Here is a 7,972-nt window from a genome sequence, read left to right as displayed (position 1 = left end):
GGAGGACACTTTGGAGCCACCCGTACAGCAGCTAAAGTACTTCAAAGTGGGTTCTTTTGGCCTTCCATTTTTCGTGATAGTTACACTTTGGTGAAAACTTGTGACCGGTGCCAACGTATTGGAAATATTTCAAGGCGTCATGAGTTACCATTGAAAGGTATCTTAGAAGTTGAGTTGTTTGATGTTTGGGGAATAGATTTTATGGGGCCCTTTCCTCCTTCTTTTGGTTTTGCTTATATCTTGCTAGCAGTTGACTATGTGTCAAAATGGGTGGAAGCAATTGCTACAACAACAAATGATGCAAAGGTAGTGCTCAAATTTCTGCACAAGAACATATTCACAAGATTTGGCACTCCACGAGCTATTATTAGTGATGAAGGGACTCACTTTTGCAACAAGTTATTTGAAAATCTTCTGTCTAAATATGGTGTGAAGCACAAGATAGCACTTGCTTACCATCCTCAAACTAATGGTCAAGCTGAAATTTCAAATAGAGAGATCAAGAACATCCTTGAGAAGACGGTCAAAATCAATAGAAAGGATTGGGCGAAGAAGCTTGATGATGCTTTGTGGGCATACCGTACAGCCTTTAAAACACCTATCGGGATGTCTCCATACCGATTAGTGTTTGGAAAGGCATGTCATCTTCATGTAGAGTTGGAGCATAGAGCTTATTGGGCTGTGAAAAAGTTTAACTTTGATTTGAAGGCAGTAGGTGAAAAGCGACTTCTTCAATTGAATGAGATGGAAGAGTTTCGGAATGATGCATATGAAAATGCCAAGATCTATAAAGAAAGGACGAAGAAGTGGCATGATAAACAGATTCTTAGGCGAGAGTTTGCTCCAGGACAACAAGTTTTACTCTTCAATTCACGACTCAAACTCTTTCCGGGAAAGTTGAAATCAAGATGGACGGGTCCTTATACAATTCATGAAGTTTCCTCTTTTGGAGCAGTAGATTTGAAGGACAAGACTGGGAACATTTTCAGAGTTAATGGTCAGAGATTGAAGCACTACTATGGAGAGCAAATGGAGAGGAACTATGCATTTATTCCTCTTGGAGAGCCTAATTGATGATCATTGAAAAGTCTGGCTGTAGACTTTAAAACAAGCGCTTATGGGAGGCAACCCATAGATCTATCTTTCTTTCTTTCATTTATTTTATTATCTTTATTTATTTAAGTTTTAATAAATTGATTTTTGATGCAGGTATTTAGCAAGAATAAAGAGCTGGAAAATTTTTAAACCTCGGAAGGTTCACCATGAAACCAGGGAAGTTCCTTTATTTCTTCAATCCTTTTTACTTTTGCATCACAATGAGGACATTGCTTAGTTTAAGTTTGGGGGTGTAAACCCCTATAATCATTTGATCCTCTTGTTTTCTAAGTCTTGGGTTGTTGATGGGTTGTTTGAGTCTCTTACCAAGCATGCATTGGAGTAAGATTGAATTCTCTATGACTCTGAAATTTGTGATTGAAGATGGTTTTGAGAAAAATTTTCAAAAATTTCTTTTATGTCAAGTGAAGTTTTGTGAGTACTTTGGTTTAAATCTTTGACCTTGAACACAATTGAGCACATAGTCGTTTTTCTCTTACTCCATTTTGCTTATGAAGAGAAGAAGTTGAATTAATTGAAAGAGGGAGGTTCGATTTTGCTTTGCTCTAGAATCCGTTGATGGGTCCTTGAGGCGAAATCCTAGTCGAGACCAAATATTAGAGAAATGATCTAGGCATTTCTTTGGCATAACCAAAAAGCTTTCCCAGCCGTCCTAAATGTCATGCCATCATTACATGGTGTGTTTCCATAGTCAACCCCCTTGAGCCTTCATGAGCCTTTATTGATTCTTTAAACTACATAAACCATGCCCGCTCTAAGCCTAAAAAACAATGAATCTACCGTTGATAGTTTGAGAAAATACTTTGGTGGAGAGTTACACTTAAAAGAGAAAATTGGTTTCATGATGAAACGTATTATGTTTGCTCTATTTGATCAAAGAAAAAGAAGAAGAAGAAAGGAAGTGATTGAAAAAAAAAAAAAAAAAAAAAAAAAAAGAAGAAGAGGAAAAAGAAAAAGAAAAGAAAAGAAAAAGAAGTCGCCAAGCGGAAAGTGAATTACCTCAAATTTTGTTAAGGGCAGTGTTGGTATTACATCAGTGATTACAGCAATTTTAATGCCACAAGTATGAGCATATTGCCAAGAAAGAGCTATGATTTGAATCATGTGAGTTTCTCTTTTAATGTTCTTTTCACTAAGTATTTTCCCAGTTTGATTTAATTTCCCATATCCAGTTCTTTCTTAACCCTCACCCTGTGGCCTATCATTACAACCTTAATAAAGACCTTTTGATCTTTGATTTTGGTGTTGACTACATTAGTGGAGAGGATTTCTGAAAATTGGACTTATGGGGTTAAGTTTTAAGAGAATTCTTCTGATTTTGGTTGTTCTACTTTTATCTGAGTTTGCAGGTGGTTTGAGGTTAAATTGACTATATCACACACACACACTCAAGGTCTTAGCTTTAGGTTGAAGTAAACGCCTAACTCTTGCTTGACAAATTGCAAAATTTTTGATTGATTTTCTTGCTATCTTTGATGTTAAAAGAGTAAGATACTAGAGATGAAATCTAAATTCATAAAAGCTTGGTGAGTGATGATACTTCTCTTTGGGGTCGAGTTGATATTGCCTAAACTATCATTTATTTTTCTTTTTGTTTGAGGACAAACAAAGTTGTAAGTTTGGGGGTATTTGATGGCTTGCAAAATTTCATATTGCAGATTTCACAAGTTCGCTCGAGCGGAGGCTTTTGGCCGCTCGAGCGAATTCAGGCAGATTCAAACGCTCGACTGCCGCTCGACAGGGAGCTCGAGCAGGTTGCTGAAAAACGAAGATCGCTCGAGCGGAGACATTGGCCGCTCGAGCGAATTCAAGCAGAGTCGAACGCTCGATGTGCGCTCGATAGGACGCTCGAGCGAAATCAGGCAGAGTCGAACGCTCGACGCGCGCTCGACACCCCGCTCGAGCGAACATCGTATTTTGACAGATTTTAGGTTTTCCGCCGTGGGACCATATAAAAGGCCATTTTTCACTCTAGAGCCGAGAGTTTTGACTGGAGAACACTCTTTGGGAGAGAAAAACATAGCTAGAGGGATTCAAATCATTTGTTTTGGAGACGGAATTCCAATTTATTGCACGTACGTTGGATTCATACACGAGCACGGACGGGAGAAAGGCGTTGAATCGTTCCCTTGAGCTTTTGACGACCAGTTGAGGCTGCAAGGAGGATTTTTCAGTGTTTATTTTCTTCTTCCCATCTTCTCAGAACAATTATGGTAAATTCGTTTATGTTGAATTCCAATTCTAGCATGAGCTAAATTTTCTTCTTTCTAGGAAAACGATGTAACCTAATTCCGAACTATGCTTGTTTGTCCATGCTAATTTAATGAAATTCTCTCTTTGTTTATCTGATTTATTCTGAATTTATTGCTTCTAATTAACTGGCCATTGATTAGATGATTATTAATCTTGTGATTTGCTATCGAAAGAGGGAATCATAGGGTAGATCTTGGATATTTCAGCATAGGTAAGTATAGAGATCGAAAGACTTGTATGAACCTGTGTAGTAATTAAATCATTGGTCTTATTGCGTTCTTGATTATTTAATTTGCATACTCTTGTGTGAATTGATAAACTAGAATCACTTCCAATTGACTATCGAAAGAGGCTTTTGGATGAATTAGAGATTTGCTAATAGACAAAAGAGGTTTAAGTTAAATTAGCTGGATGAGAAAAGCATAGTGATGAATTATGGTGAAATCGATTTCCTAGAAGTTTTCTTCCCTATTGAATTTGATCTTCAAACATCAGTTTTACTTTCTTTGCTTATTTCTCTTGAGTTGATCTAGTTTTATTTGCTACTACAAAAACCTTAGCGATTCCTCTAGATAAAATTGAGATTAGCATAATTTTGGTATTTGGCAAGAGTAAGGTACCAATCCCTGAGGACGATACTCTTCTTATTACTTTACTATAAAACTACGATACTGTGCACTTGCAGTTTTGCACCGGTCACAGACTGCTCAGGAAAACCATCCTCAGATGCACTCTCAGAATCAAATACTGATAACAATTTTGAAATGTCAAAATCATATACCATATCAACAGCACGCACATCTAAATCGTCGCATCCACTAGGCATCTTGCAAGCTTTGAACACATTCATCTCCAATGTCATATTTCCAAAAGTGAGCTTTAGTACTCCACTTTGACAATTAATAAGTGCGTTTGAAGTAGCAAGGAATGGGCGTCCAAGGATGACAAGCATTTGATGAATAGTGGAGACTGGCTGCTGCATGTCAAGAACTACAAAATCCACTGGGTAATAAAATTTGTCCACCTGGACCAACACATCTTCAACTATACCCCTTGGCACTTTAACTGATCTATCAGCCAACTGTAGCATGATGGAGGTCTTTTTTAGCTCACCCAATCCCAACTACTCATACACTGAGAATGGTAGTAAGTTCACACTACTCTCCAGATCAAGTAGGGCTCTCTCAATGCGTGACTCACCAACCATAATGGAAATGTGGGAAGAGCTGGGATCTCCTAACTTCTGAGGAGTCTCACTCAATATCAATGCACTAACTTACTCTGTTAAGAAGGCTTTCTTCTTCATATTCAGCTTCCTCTTCACTATGCACAAGTCCTTCAAAAATTTTGCATACGAAGGCACTTGTTGTATGGCATCTAAGAGTGGAATATTAATCTTGACTTGCTTGAAAATCTCTTGAATCTTAGTGTGATATTTGTTCTTTTGGCCAGCTGCCACTCTCTGAAGATAGGGAACCACAGGTTGGTACCCCCTACTAGTTTCAATCTCTCCACTCACAGGCTTCTTTGACTCTAGCCTCACTTCCTCTAGTTCTTTCTCAGCTTCATCTGTCTCTGTTACATCTTCAGGTTTAGAACCAACTACCTGTCTATCCATGGTCATCTTAGGTTGAGGAACTTCCTTCCTATTTCTCAAAATAAGAACGACCTTCGCTGTCTCAATAACATCCCCTGAGACATTATACACTTGCTATTGTTGTTGCCTTTATACTTGAGGATTAGGATGAGACTGTGCTAGAAATTTTCCTTTTTCTAGAGTGCTTAAGGTCGTGCTCATCTTATTAATAGTGCCACGCAACTCGTTTATGGCCTGAGTGTTCTGATTGTTTGTGGTGGCTTGAATCTACATGAATTGCTGAAGTGTATTGGCCATCAATGTCATACTATCATCTAGAGACCTTTTTGCAGATGATGGAAGTTGAGAACTCTGTGCAACTACATGAGGCTAAAATCCAGGAGGTGCTACGAAATGATAGCTCTGAGAACTCTAATATGGCTGATACTGGTGCTGAGGAGCATCCTGATGAAATGGCTGCTGCTGAGATGGTGGAAACCGACCAGGCTGATCATTTCTCCATGAGAAATTTGAGTGATTCCTCTACCCCGGATTATGTGTTGGAAAAAGGCTAATTTTGTGCTCTGTTAACCTAGTTAGCTAATTGCATTTGCTCAGACCCACTTTCTTGAAATACTGGCATAATCAGGCAATCTTGGATCTTATGGTTTGAATCAGCACATATAGAACATGCTTGTACGACTTTCACAGCCTTTACCTTTTCAATTTCCATGACCTCCAGCCTTCTAGTTAATGCATCTATTCAGGCTTGAATATCAGTGTCTTCCTTTAGCTCATATCTGCCCCTCTAGAAATAGCCCTTAGTGGCTGTGCTATTAACAGCATTCGATTAGTACGAGTGGTCCACTGTTGTGCACTCTCAGCAAGATAGTCAAAAAATGATAGTGCTTTATCAGGTTTCTTGCTAAAAAATTGTCCATTGCACATCGTTTGAACAAATTGCTTGCATTTTGGAGTGAGATCAGTGTAAAAATAGCTCACCAACTTCCAAGATTCAAAACCATGATGTGGACATATGTTTACCAAATCTTTAAGTTTTTTCCAACTGGCCTGAAAATTCTCATCAGGTTTCTGATTGAATTGGCTAATTTGCTCTTGCAAAAACTAAGTTCTCTGAAAAGGAAATTTTTTTTGTAAGAATTCACGCTACATATCAGACCAACTAGAGATAGAATTAGGTCTCAAAGAATTAAACCAAATCTTCACTTTATCCTTTAAAGAGAAAGGAAATAAACAAAATCTAATAAATTCATCAGTAATGGCCTTAGTAATAAAAGTAGTGCAAGCCAACTCAAAGTCTGTCAAGTGCTGGTAAGGACTCTCAAAATCCATCTCGTGGAACTGAGGTATCACTGATATCATGCCATGCTTAATAGAAAAATTAGGTGCATCTTCGGGTAAAACAATGCATGAAGGTGAAGTGGTGCGAGTGGATTGAAAATAATCCTTAAGAGTGCATGGTGCAGGTGCAGCCATGGTTTATTCAATTTCAATATCCTCGCTCATAGAAGAGACAGAAGAGTTATCTATCTCCAAGCTGTGTATACTACTCTCAACACTCGATGTAACTTTAAGCAACCTATTTGAACTGTCTCTCACCCAAGACATGAAACATCAGTTTAAATAGCATATATAAGATTCAAGCAACTGAGTGGTAGATGGCAAATGAAATATGTAATCAGATATAAGATAGTGAAAAAAAAATAACGAGTTTAAATTTAAATTAGATAACTATTCCCAGCAACAACGCCAAAAACTTGACTCACTAAAAAAAGAGTAGCACAAAGGCTATCCCAAGTGCAGGAGGATGTCGTGTAATAATTAGGAATAAAATTCCTAGATCGTCTCCTCGGGAAAAGTTGGTTAAATCTAAACTGGTATAAAATGGTGAAAAGTTTCACAAATAAAAGTGGTGGTATGTACAATGAATGGAAAGTTGCAATGGAAATAAAAATGGCACTAGTCATAAATTAGATTCATACTTTTGGATTTTTTTAGTGTCGAAATGGAACATAAAAGACTAATAAATTAAAATTAACAATTAAAGATTCAACTACGCTAAACAATTTTAATTAATCTAAAAATTAAATAATAAATTGAAATTAATCTAAAATAAAATTGTAATGCATATTTAATAGAAGCTTAAAGAAATAAGAAAAATAACTGATATAGAATAAAATAAACAGCAAATAAAATGCCCAACTTTTAATCCAAAAATATCAAAAATATACTATAAACTTCAAATTGAAATTAAATAAAAAGTAGGAAATGAAAATATCAAGCCAATTGAATAGAGATGGAGATTGAAAGCAGTGGAGGAGGTTGGACTGTAGTATCAATTGGATCCCTGAGGGAGTTCTTCAACGGCGCTGCAGTTCCTCTTCTACCAATTAATAATTCCGTGCGACGTTCAATGGAAGCCCCCAAGTGAAAAATTGGTGTGGCTGAAAAATGCTCCAAAGCAAATATGTGTGTGGCTTGAATTGAAAAACCCCTCCAAAATGTGTTGCGGCTTAGGTAAAATAAAATGATGATGTGCCCTTGGTCAAAAGTCCTAATGTCAATTGAATTCCTCTTGTGCGGCACTCTTCAATCTAGAGAAGAAGGTATGCCATAGGTCAAAAATCCAATACAAATAAACCTCTCTATCCATGCCACATGTGAAATACCAAAAATCCAAAAAGCAAGTCACATTTAATCTCTTCAAAAGTCATATGAGGTCTCTTACGGAAAGAAAACAAAAAGCAACCCACATTCTTTTACTTTTTATATTTTTCTACCCACATGCTTAATCTATTTATATATTAAAAAAAATAGAAATCAGAATAAAATTAAAAATAAAGAAAAAAATATCAAAGATGTGTTATGCATGTGAAAAAATATATATAATCCAATTAAACCACAAGTTATAAATTAAGCATAAATTCATACTATTAATCAATTTAAATCATAACTTGGTTTTATGCATCTTAATCATTTTTTCCATCTAAAATCAATAATAATGTA

The sequence above is a fragment of the Carya illinoinensis genome, chromosome 16, assembly GCF_018687715.1.
Source record: "Carya illinoinensis cultivar Pawnee chromosome 16, C.illinoinensisPawnee_v1, whole genome shotgun sequence".
Taxonomy (NCBI): domain Eukaryota; kingdom Viridiplantae; phylum Streptophyta; class Magnoliopsida; order Fagales; family Juglandaceae; genus Carya; species Carya illinoinensis.
Note: the sequence above shows the minus strand (reverse complement) of the source record.